This window comes from Herpailurus yagouaroundi, unplaced genomic scaffold (assembly GCF_014898765.1).
Source record: "Herpailurus yagouaroundi ecotype Mexico unplaced genomic scaffold, PumYag 160, whole genome shotgun sequence".
In the NCBI taxonomy this organism is placed as follows: domain Eukaryota; kingdom Metazoa; phylum Chordata; class Mammalia; order Carnivora; family Felidae; genus Herpailurus; species Herpailurus yagouaroundi.
The window spans coordinates 9,669,110-9,691,309 of record NW_024412401.1 but is presented as its reverse complement, the minus strand read 5'-3'; the positions used below and the strand labels follow the sequence as shown (position 1 = coordinate 9,691,309).

General features: G+C 41.8%; 2 long non-coding RNA genes across 7 annotated transcripts in view; both read right to left on the bottom strand.

The window, feature by feature from the left end:
- The window catches only part of LOC121034527 (uncharacterized), a 132,444-nt gene extending 110,938 nt beyond the window's left edge, over window positions 1-21,506 (bottom strand). For 3 of the 4 annotated variants that reach the window (XR_005792487.1, XR_005792490.1, XR_005792489.1), the window contains exons 1-3: window positions 21,460-21,506; window positions 9,521-9,647; window positions 7,350-7,520 (exon numbers count right to left, since the gene is read on the bottom strand). This is a non-coding gene — a long non-coding RNA (uncharacterized LOC121034527). The remainder of the gene's footprint in view (window positions 1-7,349; window positions 7,521-9,520; window positions 9,648-21,459) is intronic. The other variant, XR_005792488.1, reaches the window with a different exon arrangement.
- A 93-nt stretch (window positions 21,507-21,599) lies between these two features.
- Window positions 21,600-22,200, bottom strand: part of LOC121034525 (uncharacterized) — a 28,077-nt gene continuing 27,476 nt past the window's right edge. For all 3 annotated transcript variants that reach the window (XR_005792481.1, XR_005792483.1, XR_005792482.1), the window contains one exon: window positions 21,600-21,644. This is a non-coding gene — a long non-coding RNA (uncharacterized LOC121034525). The remainder of the gene's footprint in view (window positions 21,645-22,200) is intronic.

The following is a 22,200-nucleotide window of genomic DNA, read 5'->3' as shown; positions in this document are numbered from 1 at the left end:
GCCACCCAGGCGCCCCAGAAGCACCTCAATTTTACTTCACTTTGGGTCTGCATCTGGGAGTATAAGTGGCACTGAGGGGCCCCAAACCTTCCAACAGGACTAAGTTCACTTCTCCACAAATCGTTTCCTCGCCCTCTCTCAGCCTTCCTCTCTCTTCCACCTTCCAGTGAAATTAAATGATCTCGCACATTTTATGTTTCGCATTGACTTCTTTTTAATTTTGACAAAATGAATCAGAACTGAGGAAAATAAAGTTAAAATACGAAACAAGACCAATCAGAAAAATATTTTCCAGAGATTGACAACTGCCTTGGTGGACCCCGCCTTCCCTAAGGTTTCCCTAGCTCTTGTTGGGGAGCCAAACAAACTCAATAAAAATGGACACCGTGATAGTCTTCATCCTATCAGACTATGAGGAAACCCAAAAGAAGGGTATACATGGCTCCTCTTCCCTTAAGGAAATGAGAATTTCAAAATTCTGCATACATAAGCCCCAGCTAAGATTTTAAAGGATCTCAGAGAGCTGTTTTACAGTGAGAAAATGTATATTCTTGTGATAATGAAGAAAATGTGGAAGGAGGATCGGTGGTTTAAAAAAAAAAAACAAAAAATCTTCAGATACCCTAAGAATTTTTTACTCAAAATGTAGTCCATGGGAGCTTGCTCATGTAAAATCTTGGACATTACCCCAGATCTACTGAATCAGAATTTGCATTTTAGTAAGAGCTACAGCGTAGACATGTGTTCATTAAAGTTTTGAGAGGTACTTACCTAAAACCCTTCACCCCCTGACACCCTGTTCAAACTGAATACAATGTGGTTTAAAAATGTTGGATGGGGTAAAAAGAAATCGAACTGCCTCAAATGGTATAGAGGCAAGATCAGCTTTCTTTTCTTATCAAAAAAAAAAAAAAAAAAGGTGAAACATTTCAAAAAGTAAAACAAAATTAAACAAGTACAGGAAGAAGGAAAATGGGGGTTTCAGTTACTGATAAGCTTGATATGAAGCAACAGACTGTGGTTTGAAAAAAATTGAAAAGCAAGCAAATAACAAAGGCAAGAGGCTGCATTAATAGATGCGTGGTATCTAGATCAGGAAGATGACCGCCCTACTGTGCCTCACACTTATCAAATCTTATCTTAAGTACATTCATCTCAAGCCATCATAATGAAGGATAATACAAACAAGAACATGTTCAGGAGAGAGGGTCCAGAGTAATGAAATTGAAGTCATGACACGGGATGGTGGTGGGGATTTTTTCGGAGGAACTGGAGTTGTTAAACCCAGTTACAAAAAGATTTGGTAAGGGGCGCCTGGGTGGCTCAGTCAGTTGGGCGTCCCACTTCGGCTCAGGGCATGATCTCACAGCTTGTGAGTTCAAGCCCTGCATCGAGCTCTGTGCTGACAGCTCAGAGCCTGGAATAAATAAAACATTTAAAACATTAAAAAAAAGAAAAGATTTGGGGAAAAGGGTTATAAGAGAATGTCATGGGGAAAGCACATGCTTGGTCTGTGGACAAGCAATCAAGAACCATTGGTTAAGATATTTGAGGACCATTCAAACCCCATAAATCCATTATTTATGGCCCTCAATGAAACTTTCAAAGTATCTTCTGCAAAAACCAACAAGGTAGAGGAACAGGTGCCATTCTCCTTGAATTACAGGAGAGGAAAACATGATTAATGACGGATCTTGATCTAGAATGAGGTTTTCTGAGCTTTGTCCAATTTGTTTTCATACATATGGTTTCTTATGACATTCCTACCTTGGTCATCATTACAGAAGAAAAGGGGCTAAAAGTGACCCCAAAAAACCAGTCCAATCTGGTTGTCACTCGGCCTCATGGAGTACTGAGCACCCAAAATATAGCTAAGTGGAACTGAAGAAATAAAATTTTATTTTCATTTAACTTAAGTTAATTGAAATAATAAATATAATTATTTATATTAAACTAATATTCAATTCAGTTATTGGAAAACTTTAAGTATATTTGAAACATTTTAGATATATGTCTACTTTTTCAACCGCATATGTTATAAAATTTAAACATTATTTCCAGTGACAATTTAACATCTTAATTAACATATGCTATAAGTGGAAAATACGCTGCCAATATCAAATTATTTCATGAAAAAAATGAAAACTATTTCAGCATTTTGTATATTAATTACACATTAAAATATTTTAGATATATTGAGTTAAATAATATATATTATTAAAATTAATTTCCTATTTCTTTTTATTTTTGTAATATGTTTATTAAAAATGACAAATGTGGGGGCGCCTGGGTGGCTCAGTCGGTTAAGCATCTAACTTTGGCTCAGGTCATGATCTCGCGATTCATGAGTTCGAGCCCCGCATCAGGCTCTGTGCTGACAGCTCAGAGCCTGGAACCGGTTTCAGATTCTGTGTCTCCCTCTCTCTCTGACCCTCCCTTGCTCATGCTCTGTCTCTCTCTGTCTCAAAAATAAATAAAAACATTAAAAAAAAAAAATGACAAACGTAGGGGCGCCTGGGTGGCTCAATCGGTTAAGTGTCCAACTCTGGCTCAGGTCATGATCTCACAGTTCGTGGGTTCAAGCCCCACATCGGGCTCTGGGCTGACAACTCAGAGCCTAGAGCCTGCTAAGGATTCTGTGTCTCTCTCTCTCTCTGCCCCTCCCCCATTCATGCTCTGTCTCTCTCTGTCTCAAAAAAATAAACGTTTAAAATAGTTTTTTTAAAGGATAAATGTGGCTCAGTTTATATTTCTATTAGACATCCCTGTTCTACGTTACTCTGAAAGAGCATATTATTTGCATTTCTTTGTTCATGTTCAAAAAAGAACTCAAACCCCTCCAAGCTGAGGTTGCCAGTAGTTGACTTTTCTATCAAGCATACCTTAAGAAGGAAATATAGGGGCACCCGGGCGGCTCAGTCAGTTAAGTGTCTGACTTTGGCTCAGGTCATGATCTCACGGTCCATGGGTTCTAGCCCCACATCTGGCTCTGTGCTGACAGCTCAGAGCCTCGAGCCTGTTTTGGATTCTGTGTCTTCCTCTCTCTCTGCCCCTCCCCTGCTCACACTTGTCTCTCTCTCTCAAAAATAACTAAGCATTAAACAAAAATAATTTTTAAAAAAGGAGGAAAGATAAAGAAGGAAATATAGGGGCACCTGGGTGGCTCAGTCGGTTAAGTGTCTGACTCTTAATCTTGGCTCAGGTCATAATCTTCAGGTCCACACGCGTCCGGCTCTGCACTGATGGTGTGGAGTTTGTTTGGTGTTCTCTCTCTCCCTCTTGCTCTGCCCTTACCCCACTCATGCTCTCTCTCTCTCTCTCTCTCAAAATAAATACATAGATTTTTTAAAAAGAAGAAAAGATAAAAGCTGCCAAGAAGAGCAAGATCCCCGGCATTGGTCTCTCCTCGTGTCCCCTCCAGAGTTAAGCAGAGCCTCATTCTTAGAAACAGTTTCCCTGCTGGAAGACACTCCCAAACAAAGAAATGGGACACTTCTGGAACATATTAAATACAGGAAGAAATTCCTTCTCTTTTCTGCTTTTGTTTCAGACGCGTGGCCATCCCTCAGGTGGTTGCCCTATTTTGCTATTGCCCTAGTTGCCTTTGGTGGGACTGGTCACAGAGAAGACCGTTACCCTGTTCCTTCTGTCCTTCACAGGAAAAGAGGTACATACCAAACTGCATACACTCGAAAGCCTGTGTCAGAAATGAAATTACAGATAGCCTGGCCCTTCCCATCTCTCTCAAATTAACGAAGAGCTCAAAATTTGCATTCATGGTTTAAGAAATGAGAGTAGAATACATCATTTCTTCCCTCTTCTTCTTCGCCTGGCTAGCTCCTGCTAGTCAACTGAGGCTTCTCTCTTTCAGGAAACCTTCACAAATCCAACTGTTAAGTCAAAATGTCCTTTTCTCTATTTCAGTCATTTCCTGTGCCTCCTCCTTTCATATTCTTCACCACTCTCTAGGTTAAAGGTCCCCTAGAACCTGCTGAGGTGTGTTTCCCCATGATTGCCTGACATTCTCAAGGTAAAGGCCAACCTGCAAAGGACATCTTGACTCTGGAGTCTAACTAGTTTGTGGGCCTGGAAAGAAGCAAGGAGCTAGCCTAGGGTCTACTACAGTGCTTAGCTAACCTCACCCATTCACATGCCACCTTCATGTTTTCTGCCACACCTGAGATCCTCCAGAGCTCTTTTAATGTTTGTCTTTAAATCAACACACACTTGTAATGTAAATAAATGCGTTTAAAGAAGAATTAGGTGTGCCCGGGGGGCTCAGTCCATGAAGCATCCAACTCTTGATTTTGGCTCAGGTCATGAGCCCAGGGTCATGGGATTGAACCCCACATCAGGCTCCATGCTAATTGTGGAGCCTGCTTGGGGTTCTCTCTCTCTCTCTCTCTCTCTCTCTCTCTCTCTTTGCCCCCTTCCTCTGCTTGTGCTCTCTCTCTCTCTCTCTCTCTCTCTCTCTCTAAAATAAAAAATAAAAATTTTAAAATGAAGAAGAATTAAAGACATTACAGAAACTTTATATCATTGCATCAATGGAAACGAATGTTTTTCCTATGCATTAAAAATACATAACAATCAAGGGGTACCTGAGTGGCTCAGTCAGTTCACCTTCTGGCTTCGGCTCAGATCATGGTCTCGTGTTTGTGGGTTCAAGCCCCACATCGGGCTCTGTGCTGACAGCTTGGAGCCCGGAGCCTCCTTTGAATTCTGGGTCTCCCTCTCTCTCTGCCCCTCCCCTGCTCACGCTCTGTCTCTGTCTCTAATAAAATAAAACGTCAAAAAAAATATTTTTAATTATGTAACAATCAAAATAAAAGATTTATCCATGTAGCATCTAAAATCCTCTCTTTTACCACCAACAGTGTGCCAATGAAATGGAGGAACAATGGTCTAGAATGTCAGTGGCAGACCAGATGAAAGTCTAATGTGCGGACTGGAGCCTATGAAATTTCATGGTGAACTGATCCATATGGTTTAGGAGACCAGATAACGCTTTCTCTGAGCCACGGCCCACAGAGAGTGCAGATCCTCTCTCTGAACTCAGAGCTGAGGATGGTGGGGGAGGTGGGGGGCAGAAAATAGGGAAGCACAGATATCCAGTAAAGCCCAAGAAAAGCAAAAACGATCCCCCAAACTCATTCCCCACCCCACTCCACTGCCAGCTTCCAGCTTCCAGCTTCCAGCTTCCAGCAGTGGTATCTGCCTGAGCAACATATTAAGAGTCTTGGGATGGATGAAGACTTTACTGGGGAGGCAAAAGGAAACAAGTATATGAAGTCTGAGGTTTAGACTTCGAGTGTGCTGTGTATCCCAAAGTGACCAGGTAGGTTTCTCAAGTGCTTTACGCAAACCTCCCTCCCCAACCTCTTTCATCAAAGATCATATCTAGTGATAATTTCAAAATCCCCTTTAAAGCAGGTTCTGCAGACAAAATCAATTCGGCTTGACTTTTTCTTCTAAGTCTTCTTTCTTCTTTGGGACTACTGTTTTTATCAGTATCATATAGTTGCTCTTTGGCCAAGCATACGAGATGAAACAAAACTCCTCCTTTTGGAAATAGGATCTTAAAATTCCAAAACCTCAAATTTTATTAAAATCCCCTAGTTGTGTATAATGACTTTAGATCTAGACCACAGTTTAGTTTTACATACATCGTCTTATTTCAGTCAACTCTCAAGTTGAAACAGAAAGAATGTGTTTTTTAAAAAGCTAAATTAAATAAACAAATTTAAAAAAATGTTTAATGCTTATTTATTTTTGAGGGGCGGGGGGCAAAGAGAGAGGGAGACAAAGAATCCAAAGCAGGCTCCAGGCTCTGAGCTATCAACACAGATCTCACGATCCGTGAGATCATGACCAGAGCTGAAGGTGGACAGTTTAACTGACTGAGCCACCCAGGTGCCCCAAACATAAATTTTATATAATATATCTATAGGCAGTTAAGATGGTAAAGAGAGCTTCTGGTAGCTGAATGGGTAAGCGACAGCTTCCTTTATACCAAACAAAACTAAGGGGCTGCAAACAGGTTATTTTAGAGGCAGGTTTCCAAGAAATGCCAATCACTCTCAGTTAACAGAAAGTTACACCCATATATTCTTAGAAATCTCTCAGTTCTCTCCTCACTACAGAGTGCTATGGTAATTTTCCTCTTTGAGGTGGTGTATATTAAATACACGTGGCTTGATCTGAAAATGTTAGGGGATTTTTGCAGTTTCCCAGCTTAGATGCACAGATACTATTAGAAATATTTAAAAAAAAAAAAACGAAATATTTAGCAGAAGAAAGTAAAGGCTTGACACATGTCCCAGATAATCTTTTGAAGAGTTAAAATATTGTCCTAAAAATTAATAGTTCCTTAGAAGGGAACAATTATTTTCTTGGTGGAAAAAAATAAGTTGACAATAGTTATCAATTTTCAACGGTATAGTGGAAACATTTGACAAATACAGCTTTTCTGGAACCCTTTTATAAAGTACAAAGGCAGTGTTAGCCTCACAGAAATTAATAAACAGAGAAAAGATGGGGCGCCTGGGTGGCTCAGCTGGTTAAGCGTCCGACTTCGGCTCAGGTCATGATCTCACGGTTTGTGAGTTCCAGCCCCGCGTCGGGCTCTGTGCTGACAGCTCAGAGCCTGGGGCCTGCTTCGGATTCTGTGTCTCCCTCTCTCTCTGCCCCTCCCCTGCTTGTGCCGTCTCTCTCTGTCTCTCAAAAATGAATAAATGTAAAAAATTTTTTAAATAATAAATAAAATAAAATAGAGAAAAGAATTATTTTAATAAGTGGTAGAGGCCAATGGATATAAAATAATGTGTATTGTGTAAAAAAAAAAAAAAGGAAAGGTATATAACCATATTAATTTTTAAGGTTAACTGTACCATATTAACATGAACTTTCACATTCATGTTTTCAATCACAAAGACTTTAATATTCACTGTCTCCTTTTAGTTTCTATAAAATAGGATTGCAATATTATGTTCAACTTAGCTATGAAGATATAGAAATCTAGAGAGGTTAAATAACATTCATAGAGTTACAAAGCACAGTAGTAAGTTAAGCTGGGACAACCTGGGACTTTTATCCTCTGGCCAAGTGAAATTATCAAACTGTGGTTTGTCTTCATTCTGTATATTGACCTTACAAGTTAGGCTGTCTTGTGCGCCTGTCATTTTCTTTCTTTGGAACCTAATAATTCACTTGACCACAGTTCAAACGAAACCCCACTCATACACTATTATCTAATAACATTTATTTAGGCTCTGTGCTGGGCAATCCCTTGAGAGAGATACAATTATTCCCATTTTACTGATGACAAAACTAAGGCTTAAAGAATTCACATCACGTGTGCAGGGTCACACTGGCCAACGTGGTTAGAGAGGAGACAGCACCTGGCTCCAGCAAGCTGCCCAGCCGGTGTCTTTGCCCCTTCCCCAGACTCGGGTGGAGCTGCGGAACTCCGGGTCACTGTGCAGCTGACAGAACTGTTTGTGGACAGGCTAAGAAACGGACTACAAGCTAAAAAATTACTTGGGTGAATCACATTAATTGCTATATGACAAAAAAAAATTATCCAAAAGAGTTCATCAACCAATTAAGTGCTTATAATATCATACAAAGAAAAATGTTAGTAAATTGTTCCCAAACTTGGAGACAACCACTCTTAAAGGACCCAGAGGTGGGTTTCCTGGGTGGTTCAGTCGCTTAAGCGTCTGACTTCGGCTCAGGTCATGATCTCACGGTTTGTGAGTTTGAGCCCCACATCCGCTTTGGGCTGACAGCTAAGAGCCTGGAGCCTGCTTCGGATTCTGTGTGTCTCTCTCTCTCTCTGCCCCTCCCCTGCTCATGCTCTGTCTCTCTCTCTCTCTCTCTCTCTCTCTCTCTCTCTCAATAACAAATAAACATTAAAAAAAAATTTTTTTTAAAGGACCCAAAGGTATCCACAGTGATAGGTATGGTGCTGATCTTCTAAAGACTTATGATTCAACCCCAATTCTGTTTCAGACGGAAATGTATTTCCAACCTGCCTGTGTTCCTCAGGACTCTGCTCTATGCCTCCCTCTGACTGCCGACAACAGCCTCACTTCTCCTACTGATGCACAGAGTCAAGCCGAGCCCTCTCTCTAACCCTGCTCTTGTTTGGGATCACACGTTCCCTGGATTGTTTGGGGCTACAAACAATATCAAATTGCATCTGAGAATACAAAAGTATGTAAGTAATACTGACTAGAAATAACTACTCTCTTTTGCAACCCCTAGCCCATGATCAGTGTTCAGTAAATATTTGTGGCATTGAACCCAATAATATCAAAAATAATCCAGAAGGAAGGTTAGCCCAGAATATGTAGGAATATGTAAGATCCACCATGGGTAATTGAACATTGAGTGTACTTCTTCTTCAAATCATAGAAATGGAAGAGGAATTAAAGATAATTACATCCCATGAGCAACTCAGGCCCAGAGATACACCCAAGGTCACAATGATGATTAGTGGCAAATAGACCATGAAGTGATGCTCTTTCTGCAATGTTGTCACTTGGAAATGTCATTTTAAAACTAAACTCAGTCACACTCTCAAATATGTGGTTCCCTCAAAACAGATCTCTAGATACATGTATATTTAGGTCTTCACAAGCATATGCTTTTTAAATGCTGGATATTCCTAAATCTGGCCTCTGAGTCAAGAGACCTCAGTTTTAGTCTCAGTTTTTGACTAACCACTTGATATTGAGTCACTTTAGCGTACTGAAAATTAGTCTCCTGAACTGTAAATTAAGAGGCCAAATATATCTATTAGGTTGCAAATGACCAAAAATATATACATGCATATAACTTATATGTACATATATATATGTATCAAACTGACTTCAGCAAAAAATGCAAACTGACTTATCTCTTGTAACTGAAGAATTTAGAAATGCACCTGTTTCAGGTGTGGCTTAATCCAGTGGCTTGAATAACGTCACCAGGATCTAATTTTCTCCCATCTCTCTCTTATGTTCCTATAAACTAGCTCTGCTTTCAGGCCCCGTGTGTCACAAGATGGCTGTCAGCTACTCTAGGCCTATGTGCTCCCAACTCAAGTCCATTGGGTCAGGCAAAGTCAACAACTACACTGGACAAAATACCTTTTAGGTCACTTACATGTGCATTGATTTCTGGTTCTGTGAGCTTCTGTTAATGTCTATCTTAGGGTATAAGAATAAGTTAACTGTTTGGAGGAAACTTAGACTCCTACTGCCATTGCCATGACAAATAACAGGCACTTGATCATGTGCCCCACGCTTTAGTTCTGCCCGACTGTAGCTTCTTCCCTGTACTCTGTCGTCACAGGTCCCTCTGCCCTTGTACACAGTCTTCCCTCTGTCTTAGATGCCTTGATTCTTCCTTATCTCTCCGAAAAGTGTTTATACCCACTGCACCAAACTTTTCCCTGGGAAATCTTCCCTGATTACAGCCCTCCCCTCAAGTGAAACTGACCACTCGATTGTACTTAAACCTTCTCACTTACCTTGAAGGGCATGCATATCATATGGTATAGTGTTCACATGTTTGCATATCTTCTCCAAGGATTATTGGCATTTGAAAGGCAGGAACATCCTTATTCAACTTTACATCCTCAGGACCACACGCAATGCCTGAAACATAGCAATCATTTGATAAACATTAATGATTCAATCAATGAATCAATGAACTTTAGTTCCTCCAAACTAGAACATTACTGACTCCCATTTTGTCCCTAAAACATACAATTATGCTCTAAAACCCCACCTTTCAGGTTCTTTGAATGAACCACACTTTCTCAAATCCAAGTCTGTGCATACTGTCGTATCTGCCTAGAATATCCTTCTCCCACTCCCTGCCTGATTCCCCAGTGTCACCTAATCAAATTTTCTTTTCCTTCAGCTCACAGTTCCTCAGGAATACCTCCCGTGATCTCTTGAATTCAATTACACCCCCGTGCATCCTGAACTTTTCCTTCCCTGACCCTTTTCACACCTACAGTTATTTGTTCAATGTTTGCCTTCCTTGACTGACTATAAGGTCCATGAGGGCCGGGACCCTACTGTCTTCACAGCTGTGAACAGGAAAACAGGACTGTGGAGTAGTCTGATTCAGTTGGGGAAGAATGAAGAAAAGGAGAATAGAAACAGATTCTGGACACTTGCCCATCTCCACTGATTACTTTTACCTTCTTCATCTGGACCCCAACATACAGCCAGCTTTTGGACTTGTGTTTTATAGCTGAATATGGAACATTAAAGCCTGTTTCTTCTTTAAGATTTATAAGACATTTTAGGCTCCTTTCTCGGTAGATCATTGTAGTCTTTCAAAAAACAATCCAATCAATAAGTATTATGGAACTCCTGTGGCCAGCACGGAGAACTCTGTGGCCAGAGATGCTTTAGCCTGCCTTCGTATCTCACGTCTCTACATCCTTCCTAGACACGTGGCTGCTTGTGTGTGTGTTCATCCTTTTCAGTTTCTTTTTATTTTCGTTTTAAAATTTTTTAACTTTATTTTTGAGAGAGAGAGAGACAGAGAGAGTGAGTGGGGAAGGGGCAGAGAGCGCAGGAGAGAGAGAATCTCAAGCAGGTTCCATAGTGTCAGCACAGAGCCCGGTGTGGGCCCAAACTCACAGACGGTGAGATCGTGACCCGGAGCCGAAACCAAGCATCAGACACGTAACCAACTGAGCTACCCAGGCGCCCCTTTTTCAGTTTCTTTTTAAATTGGCACTCTGTGATGACAGGAACACACTTCGGTAGTGCGTTAGGTGAGAAAGTTGAGATACTTGCTTACATGACTCAACCCAGCTCATGTTTTCTCTGAAGCTTCATTTATTCCCTCCCTCATTCTGACCACACCGTTTTGGCAACACCACTAAGTACTGAAGATGGCAATGATTAAGTCCCGTCTCCTAAATAAAAGATGCACTATACATCTGTCTGTTTATGGTAAGAAAAATCCATGCTACGATCTGTCTGAACATAACAGCCTGTACCATTCCACAAGGAACACTCATGCTAAATTTTCCCTGACTTACAAAAAAAAAAAGGAGGATTCAATAATTCTGTGCATCCTTGGAAACTGGGATCAGCTGTCTTCCAAAGCTGATTCTAGAGAAGGAGACTCTAACAGAAATCCTCACCTCCCAAATCCCTATGCTTTGAGGGGAACGCCCCAGGCAGTTTGGAGTGACGTGATAAAGGATCAGCATGGAGTTTGGGGAATTCTCAAGAAGCCGGAAGAGCAGCATTACCAAGGCAGAAAATGTAAGTTGAACGGGAATTTTAAACACATTAATGTTTACCTAGTAAATGCCAACTCTTCGCCACCCAGATGGTGCTGTAAAGGAAGTCAGGGGAGATTCAAATGGATAAAAATCAGAATTTCTGGAGAGAAGTCAACATGAGCGATCTGAGAAAGAAGGCACTGGGAGGTCACCAGCCTTCCAGGGGAGGATTCGAAGCCTCAGACAAAATCAGTGGCAGTTCAAAGAACTTCTGTCTCTAGGCGATTCTCCAAGGCAGTTCCTACCCGAAGGCCCAAAATGGCCCTTATTCCGGAATGAAGAGGCAGGGGTAAGAGCCCACCCAGCATAGAATACATCCATCACATAATGTTGTAAGCTAAGAGAGAAAAGGGAACATATAACCGAGTTTTCTTCTCTCGAGACGAAATCACATTTTACTAAAAATAATCTGGGCACTTCTTCCTCGTTTACCAAGCGTGTCGTATCGCGCTGCACGACAGAGATAGGTGCACCCCATTACTCTCAGGCATGTGGTTTCTGCAGAAAAACAGTCTCCATGTCCCAGGCCGTGAAAGGAAAACAAAATCACCATCTGTAGGAAAGTGATGACAGAACAAAGCTAATGAACCTGCTTGGAAATTACCCTTTAAAAAGTCTATTCCACCACAGAAGCTGCCTTTCCCCTTCCAAGAATATCCAACATCTAAAAACTCGAGTACAGTCTCAGTTCAATTTCAAAGGGAGCGAGGAAATACTCAGAAAGGAATGCCTTTCTCTTGGTTAGAATCAAAGCTGCCTGTCTCCGTGAAAGATTTTAGACAGCTTCAAACTGCAATTCTCAGAGTCTAGCACCACTTTCCTGTGGATGTCTTCTGTCAACTCATCCAGGGGAACCTGGAAATCTTGGCTTAAGGCATGCCAGTCAGCTCAGCTCTGCAAATGAGCCAGGAGCTGGAGGCGTTCTTAAGCCTGGAGCAAGGAACTTGGTGGGTGGTCTAGAAGGGAATCCAGGCTTTGTAACAGAAAGATACAGAGATGGAGCTTCTGGCCATGAGAAGCTGCTGAGGGAGACCAACTCCAGGGAAAGATGCCAGTCCACATCAAGACTACATAATCACCGAAGAGAATCAGCCCAGGTGCCAGCCCAACGCTATAAATAAAGAATCTTGGCTTTATCAACGGGAAGCTCTTATTATCCTAGGGAATATGTTACACATACACAGATGAGCACGCAGAGAAAGACATCAAAGGTGTGGGTAACAATAAAACTTAACATACATCTAGCAATTACAGTTTTTAAAGTGCTTTTCCACAAATGACTTCACTGAATCTTCTCAGCTCCAGGGATGGAAGAAAGGCAGATATTTTATTATCCTTATCGCTGTGGCCGCCTTTCGGCTTTATCATGAGGCTAGAGATGAGATGTTAAGTGGAAACTATCTTGCATGTGGCCACTCATCACATCATGAGACCACCCCAGGGATAAGAGGCCTGATCCCTCCACCCTGCACACAGGAGACAGACCATGCTCACATCCTTCATGACCCCAGTTCCCACACAGTGAGCCCACCCACACATGACTGGGCCAGATCCCACCTCAGACCTTCAGACATCTTTGTCACCAAATGACTCACTCCGTCTTTGGAATATCTGTGGTCAATTAATTTCAATCAAGGGTTCCACTCCTATAATCCTCCTATGCCAGAAGAAGGCCAGTTTACCTCCCCTGTTCTTAACCCCTTAATTTCTGCACTTCCTCTCTCTGGCTTCTCTCTTCAAACCACTATGCCTTCGGGAATCTCCTTACTGTATGTAAAAGGAAAAAAAAATCTTAAAAGCAAAGCATCTCCCCACATTATGGTATGTATTTCACCTCCCATACGACTAAGGGTAGGAGTGACAAGCTATGAGCTCTTTGATCTACTTTAGAACCACCAGAGTTCCACTCTGGTATCCATGCCCTCTGACTATACTACCACGTACAATTCTACGTTTCTATCATCTGCTGACCTTCTGGTTACGTTCGTTAGGACAGGACACTCCTCTTTCCTCCTCAACCCCACTCCTGCCCACATCTAGAAAACTTCAGTATCTCTGCGGGCAATCCACCCAACACCTTCAATCAACTGTTCCTTGACCTCAAATACACAATAACAAATCTCGCTTTCACTCAGCTTAGACTCCCCCACACTGCCAGGGAAACATCCTGAACTTTGTCATCACCAAGAATGGCTCCACACCCAAAATCTTAACTGCAAACATTGCATTCTCTGACCCAGATGCCTTTCAGGATCCTCCCTTGCACACACCTAGTCCTCAAACTCACTGAGTCCTTCAGTTCCTGAGTCTTAATTTCCCCCACAGTCTCTCAGCCTTCCTCTAAAGAAACTACAAACAGTTGGGCATATGAACTACTCACCACCAGTGTCCTCAAATCCATGCATGTATCTCCCTGTATTGCATTTATCGGGCCAACTCCCAACATAGGGTCAATGTCATCCTGGTACCTCAAAGCAGAACACTCCTGAAGAAAATGTTATAACCACTCAGATTATTGTCATGACAAACATATGGCATCTGATTTTAGAACTTCAATACATCTCCTCAATCCTTTCACTTGATTAACTCTCCTTCCTACTTTCCTTGGCCATTATTTTAAACCTAAGTATCTCTATTGAGGACCTCTATCAGAGCCTGCCTCCCTACTCTAAGCAAACAACATAATCGTTTTCTTCACTGATAGAAAAAGGATGTCCAGAAATGTAAGAGGAAAATTGTGGTATCGTAAGAGCAAACTTGCTTTGAAGAATCTTCTACCCTGTCTATGAGGCTATTATAGAGAAAATTTCTCAACCCTCACCCTAGGCTCTCGTCTCCTCATTTTCAGAAGTATATATCATCTACTACTATAGCTCCAATTATCTCTTTTACGCAAAGGACTCTGAAGTCTCTATTAATCAGTCCAGACCTCTGTCCTAGATATCATTAAAATTTCATGGGGCGCCTGGGTGGCTCAGTCGGTTAAGCGTCTGACTTTGGCTCAGGTCACGATCCCATGGTTCATGGGTTCGAGCCCCACATTGGGCTCTGTGCTGGCAGCTCAGAGCCTGGAGCCTGCTTCGGATTCTGTGTCTCCCTCTCTCTCTGCTCCTCCCCCACTCATGGGTCTCTCTGTCTCAGAAATAAACATAAAAAAATTTTTAAAATAAATAAACATTTTTAAATTTTTTTTGAAATTAAATAATAAAATAAAACTTCAACTCAAAATTTCCACTTATATATCTATCAACAAAGCACCTCAGATCCTCATGTCCAAAATTGACATTTGACATCTTTCTCTGTATGTCCATCTCTCTGTGTGGTTCTCTCTCTCTCTCTCTGTCACACACACACACACACACACACACACACACACACACACACACACATCATTTCTCTTATCTCCTCCTGAATAAAAGGCATCACCACCCAGTTGCCTGAGATAGAAACCTGGTAGTCATCCTGCCTCCTCCCTCTGCCTCACCCAATTCATCAACAATTTCTACTAATATTATCTCCTGCCTTCCCTCAAATCCAATTACTTCCCCCTGTTCAAATAATGAACGACAACCTAGTTCAAATAAGGAAACTAGAGCTGAAAGAGAGGTTAAGACATTGCACAATGTCACACAATTAGTATGACAAAGGCACCTCAGACTCCCATCTGCTTCCAAAACCCTTGCTTGAAACTAGAGAATACTGTCTCACTTGGGGGAACTCTCAGAGCCAAAGATATCTCCAAGAAATACATATTAGACTATTTCAACCACAAGATGGTCCAGATCCCAAGTGAAGAAGGCACTGGGGGGTAATCAGCTTTGCAGGGAAGCACTTAGAGCCTCAAACAAAACCAATAGTTCAGAGAACTTCTGTGTTCAGATTTTCCTTGGGGTAGTTTCTACAGAAAGACCAAAAAAATGGGCCTGTGACCAGAAGGAAGAGATAGGGGTACAAACTGATGCTGAATAAAAAAAGCCACTGATGTGAGCATGGATGAGCATGTGTCATGAATGAGAATAATCCTTTGTTTTTTAAGTTACTGAGATTTTGAGGTTCTTGTTACCACAGCATAACCTGGCTTATCTTGACTGATTCAATATCTTTCTGTTTTCATTCATGCTTGTGTGGTACTCTCACTATCAAATCCAAAAAGAAACAAATATTTGAAAGGGCTGCAAAGAATGGTTCTCTCCGGGAAATAATAATAATAATTCTAATAATTCTTTTTGTTTTCCTGTTCAGTTCATGTTTCTCCCTAGTTTCTCTCTTTATACTTCTGATGTCAGTGAAGGTGACCATCGGAGAGACTGAGAAGGGGAGAAAATTAAATGAACGGCAATTTTGGGGCAGCCCTCCCAGATAAAATTACATAAGAATACACCTTGAGTCCTATGGAAGGTAGATAAATAGGATCGATTCATTAAACTACACCACCTTTCTAGGGCTCTATTCTTTATGTCTTCTTGAGTGTGGTCAGCCAAAATATTCTATGAACTAGAAGCTGCAACGACTTTTGTTCAGTGGCGCAGTGTTCTAAATTACTTTCGGTTACAAACATGGACTTTGGAGTCCAGCAGAAATAAGTTCACATCTTGGTTCTCTGCCACTTCCCATCTGTGTGACCTTAAGCGGGTCAAAAATGAAGGCAATGACAGTATCCACCCCAGAGGGCCACTGTGAGGTTTAAACCAGCAGTGAATACAGTGTTTATTACAGTGCATGGCAAGGTTGAATAGATGCTGTTGAGTCCTACTAGCAGTAGGAATACTATTATTTTTATCGTTACTGTCATTTTCACTATTATGACAGATACATGAAGACATGTATTTGTGTACCTAATCCACAGCAGCTTGGTCTGAAAGGCGAGAGAATGTGAAAACTCTTTTGGAAGATGTGAAAAACAGATTGCAACGTGCGTGCAAACTGAAGAAAACAAGGCTCTTCTGGACAACTTGGGAGTTAATTTCTGGAAAGGAATCAAGAGACGATCTCCAGAAAATCAATTTTTTTAATTTAATATTTATTTTTGTCTCAACAATTCATGGGCATTTGGAGGCAAATCTTACCACCATGAGGCTTATAACAAAAACCAACAGCCACTTGTGTGGGGTGGGGTAGAAGTGAATTCACAATATGTGTTATTAAATGGTAAGGCCATATGTCGAGTGACTCCAAGTTCGGGGGACCCTAAGCAACTAGGTGGATGGCAAGCCCATTAACTAAGATGGGAAAGACTGGTGGAAGAGGAGGATTTCCAGCAGCAAAGCAGAGGAGGTTGGGTGGAAGCTAAGAATCAAGAGTTCTAATCCGGGCCTACAAATTATCACAGTGGAGGTGTCCAGCAGACAATTTGATATATAGCCGAGAGGTCAGGGCATGGGTCAAGGGAGAGTTATGGATCTAGAGGCCACTGGCATGTAGATGTTAAATATTTAGTATTTAAATGATAGCAAGTTAGGAGAAGAGAGCTAAAAATGGGATGCTGAAGCCATTCAATATGTAGAGCTCAGGCTGAGGAAGAACAGCCAGGAAAGGTGACTGAGAAGCAGTGGTAAGACTAGTGAAGAGCCAGGGGGGAGCCATGGTTCTGCAGTAAACAGTGGTTCAAGGAGGGTGGCACGCTCAACTGTGTGCATGAGACTCAGTACTCATGATATAAACCCAGCCACCCTCACTTCCCTGCCCCTACCCTGCTTGGCAATAGTCATAGTTCCCTTCAACTTTCTCACAGCTGCACTTTGGCTCTTATTATTCTCTTGCATTGGAATGCCTCCTCATCTGCCAAGATTCTATCCTCATGACCCAGCAAGAATGCCATGACCTTGGTAATGCATATCTTGACTCCACTAATAAAATAGGACCTCTTCCCCTATTATATCCCATAGCGTGTTGTATACCATATTTTATTTTGCCTTGTGCTATATTTATATGTAGTCTCTCTTCATCCTTCCTGTACCCCAGTTGGACTATAGTGGAGGCCCCCAAACCCTCATAACATAGCAGAATGTTTGGTATGCACAAGGTGCTCAATGAAGATTTTCTTTTTTTTAAGTTTATTTATTTACTTTAAGAGAGAGATTCGGGGGGTGGGAGGGCCAGAGAAAGAGGGAGAGAGAGAATCCCAAGCAGCCTCATCATGGGCCTCGCAGGGCTCCATCCCATGAACTGTGAGATCATGACCTGAGTCTAAACCAAGAGTTGGATGCTTAACCAACTGAGCCATCCAGGTGACCCTCAGTGAAGATTTGCAATGAGTCAAATCCAAAAATACCTAACTCACGTCTGGAGAAGTATCTACAAAGGACAAAATCTTTTATGACTTTAGATTTCTGTTTTCCAGCACATGCATCATTTGCACTCAGGCCCAGGAATTATTTACACATTTTCCTGTTCCTCTATAGGAAAATGGTGGGAGTGATCATTCTTGGGAAACAACTTTTTTTTTAATATCTTTCTTTTTTTTTCAGACTATGTGACTAAAAGCTCTTGCCACAGGCCTTGGTTATGTATCTCCTGAGCTAATGGCTATTTTAAAACCCATTTCGGTTTCTTCCAGATCTCAGGTCTGAAAATAGAATAACAAATCGCAAAAGTCTCATGGATGAAACAACCTTTGTGATCCCCGAGCCTCACACTAAAAACTAGAAAGATTATACTAATCCAAGCCTTGGGTTAAAAGTCAGGCAGAAGTTCTTGAATGTTCTTGCTTCAAACATCAACATGTACTTGTATTCTCTCACACTGGGGAGGAAGAGTGTGGTAGAAAGAAATCCTCTGGAAGGTAGCTCTGGTCAAGAGTTGAAGGAAGAAGAGAGAGAGAGAAAAAAAAAACAGGTTATCAATGGTAGACACAGAATCAAAGCTTTATGAACCAAACAGAATTTCCACAGGCCTAACTATTAATGAGAATTATCTGCTCAGCTGCTATGTACAACATGCTGTAAAAATGGCTGGGGTTTATGGCAAGAATGTTAAATATTATGATTTCCTTTACCCCCTCTTCTATTGTGTACTAGGTTGTACCTCAACTGTCTTCCAAACTAACCGCTCTTTCGTGGTCAATGACAATTCAGAAACACAGATCCTTAAACTTTAGCTAAAAATTCCAGGTCTTTACAGATCTTTGAAGATACACAAATAGCCTAGTGATTAAGGATATACATCCTTTTTAAATTATATTCCAGACCCACGACATACGAACTATGTGATCATCCAAATTGGTTGTCTGTGTTAAGATTCCTACCTCCCGTGCTTTCAGACTCACGTGTTCAGAATCGGAAAAATTTCTGAGAGTACAAGGTGACACTTACTGCCAATGCCCAGGAGTAGACTGCGTAAGTATAAATCATCAAACTCAACTCCCTTTGCTTGCTAACATTTTCTCACAAGACTAAAAAGTTCAGTAACCTCCTTTTCTCAATGGTGGCGCCACTTCAACCACACTCTGGAAGGTATTGGTTTCCTTAAGTACAATGTGGAACCGTCAGAATAAAAGGGCAGCATGAGGGAAAACGACAGTATGGGGCTTTGTGGCCTATCAGTTTAGTGGCTCATAAGAGAATCTGGGAGGGGGAAACCCCCAAAAGATTAGTCACTTCATTTTGTGTCGCAGAGCTCAATTCAGGTTAACAAAGCATTTGCCAACAAAGGAGATGGGAGAATGGCAGTATTCACTTGCTCCGGACTGAATAAACAAATGTGGGATTTGTGGGCTGACTAATGTCCTGGGATAAACCAGGCAGCCAGCCAAGTTCTAGGAGTTTTGATGAAAAGACAGCAAGCCCACACTTTTCTTCTTGGAAAGTGCTCCATGGGAGTATTGATGTCCACCAGGCAGCCTGAGCCCTCAGCTCGCCTTAAAAGTTTTGCCCATGTTCAGCCACAGGGAATTCTCAATGCCTCCGTAATCAAAGACCTAGATCAAGTGATAGAAGCTGCATTCCTTCTTCTTGGAAAGTGTTAAATATGCCCTTCATCTCCTTTTAGAAATGTGTTATCACTGTCCCTTTTTAAATGCTACATTACCCGGAAATTATACAGGTAGGCTACTAAAAGGTGACTCTGGTTCTATCTGGTTCCACTCATTCATTCATTTCATTCATTGGGCACTTTCCATATGCTCTGGATGCCATCTAAGTCTCTGAGGATAAAGTAATGACTGAATCAGACCACAGTTAATGCCCTCGGGAAGCCCCCAGACAACCTTGAAATCTTTAAGAGCAATGGAAAAGTAATAAAGCCTTATAATTTTATTTTTGGTTGGAGGAAAGTGTTAAAATTTGCAATTATTTTTATTGGGAAAGGCAATAAATCCTTCAATTAAAGACACACAACATAAATTTGTAGGGATGTCAGAAATTAGAATAAGGGCTTGCCCTTTATTTCTACCATGTTATTAGGACCATATAACCATGGTCTAGACTAAAGTTGATTTTATTACAAACTGCAGCTCCTGAAATGTCAAGGATTAAGTTTCACGGGCTCTTAACTAAAGAAAAACTTCCCGGCAGCAGCTGATACAGCCTCCTTTAAATCTATAAATCTGGCTTATCTACCCAGATCAGAAACATATATGGTACCCGCATGGAATGACTCAGTGTGAGCATAATATACACTATGGGGAGAGAGTTCACTGTGGTAACTGACAGAGAGCATCTTAAGAGTCTCCACAAAAGTCTCCAAACTTCCTCGAAATTTCAAGTCTTCAGTGGTATTTACCTGCATCAGAACTTTCATACTTCTGTTATGAAGACTAATCTTCAGACTTATTAATGCTCCAGAGTGACAGCAGGAGGCTGCCAAATGACAAATGTAGAGAATTTGTTTTAGGAGGCATTATGTGTAACTGCATTTAGGAGAAAACTAGATTAGCAAAGATTTTAGGCAGATTCTTTCACACACACACACACACACACACACACACACACACACACACACAACCTGGCAAGGAATCTTGACGAAGTCATCAAACCGATACCAAGTTTAACATACTTACATTAGTCTTATAAACACAATTCGGCAAAAATGACGGTATTGCAAAATCAAGGTTTGAAAAGGAGGGTAACTCCTCCTTACCTACTATGAAGGCAGGAGGGAGAGTTGAAAGGGCAAGCTAAAGACAAACTGGGAAAGAGCTATTGCAGGCTTAAAAACGGGGAAGGAACACCGGAGACTGGGGTTGGATGATAAGCAGGCAGCAGAAACCACCCACAAAAACTCTGACCAGCGGCTCAGTGTGAGCCTTGAAGGAACAAGATGACGCCTAACAGCCCACAAACCAGAGGAAGGCCTGCACAGGAAGTGGAGAGGAAAGGTGCAGAGCTATGGACTCCTGCACAGGATGAAGCCAGTCCATGTGAGGTTCAAGAAAACCAAGAAGGCAATACAAGCATCAGAGTGCTTCCTTATGTCATTAACTCAGGACCACATCCTGATTTCACACAACATGGGACCATAGGAAAGCCATACAAACTGGGGTCATTTTTGAAAACATGTCACAGACAATCAGCACCCCCTTGGAGTACTTTGCTGGCTGGATCCCACTGAGGTGAGCAATTTGACGGGAAGCGTCCAGTTTCCCAGAAAAATGAGACAAACAGCTTGACTTTGACAAGTAGCATGAAGTAGCAAAAAGAGCTTCCCCAGACAGTGCCAGAGAATTTGGTGCCAAAAGCCTGAGGTGGTTATTAGAAAATGGTTACCGCCCCTGATTGGCTGACTACAGCCTCTTCATCACCAGAAAAAAGCCACGGCAGAATCCAGCCAAAGCAATCACCGCTCCCTTGGGAAGCATTCGCTGTTCACCGTGAGCTCTTGCTAACATCCCTGCTGTTTGCAAAGTGGCGAGACAGGGCAGTGACAGCAATTCCTGTCGTCAGTTAAGGAGAGATTGCCCAGTGGGATTTTAACTTTTAATTGGATTTCAGCCACGCTGTTTCCTTTGGTTACTTATCAGCTGGGAATCCTGTGGCGCCAAATTCAAGTGCAGTTCCCTTCCACAGTCTTCAGAGCAGTATGGAGGAAGAAAAATTGCCAAGGGGTCAGAACACCCCAGCTCTATCCCTAATCAGCTGCAAGGCCTTTGGCTCAGTCAAGTTGCTTCTTCTCTGTGCCCCCTATTCCTTTAGTTATAAAATAGGAAATATAAAACCCACCTCACAGGGGTGCCTGGGTGGCTCGGTCGGTTAACCATCCAACTTCGGCTCAGGTCACGATCTCGCAGTCCGTGAGTTCGAGCCCCGCGTCGGGCTCTGTGCTGACAGCTCAGAGCCTCGAGCCTGTTTCGGATTCTGTGTCTCCCTCTCTCTCTGCCCCTCCCCTGTTCATGCTCTGTCTCTCTCTGTCTCAAAAATAAATAAATGTTAAAAAAAATTTAAAAAATTAAATTAAATTAAAAAATATAAAAAATAAAACCCACCTCACATGCTTATAAAGTCGGAGAGAACAGATGAGCAAAAGGTTACAGAAGGTATAGCATATAAACTTACATATGTGTGTATGTGTGTGTACATACAACTTTTTCAAAAATATTTTTATTTATTTTTGAGAGAGAGAGAGAGAGAGAGAGCACGAGGTGGGGAGGGGCAGAGAGACAGGGAGACACAGAATCTGAAGCAGGCTCCAGGCTCTGAGCTGTCAGCACAGGGCTGACATGGGGCTCGAACTCATGAACTGCAAGATCATGACCTGAGCTGGAGCCAGACGCTTAACTGACTGAGCCACCCAGGCGTCCCTGTATGTACAACTTTTTTAATGTTTTCCAATTGCATGAAAGAGAAGTGTAGATTGACCAAGCACCTGAGTAAATTAAGTGATACAGGAAAACCTTGGATTGCAAGTAACTTGTTCTGTGAGTGTTCCACAAGACGAACAAACATGTCTAATAAATTTTAACT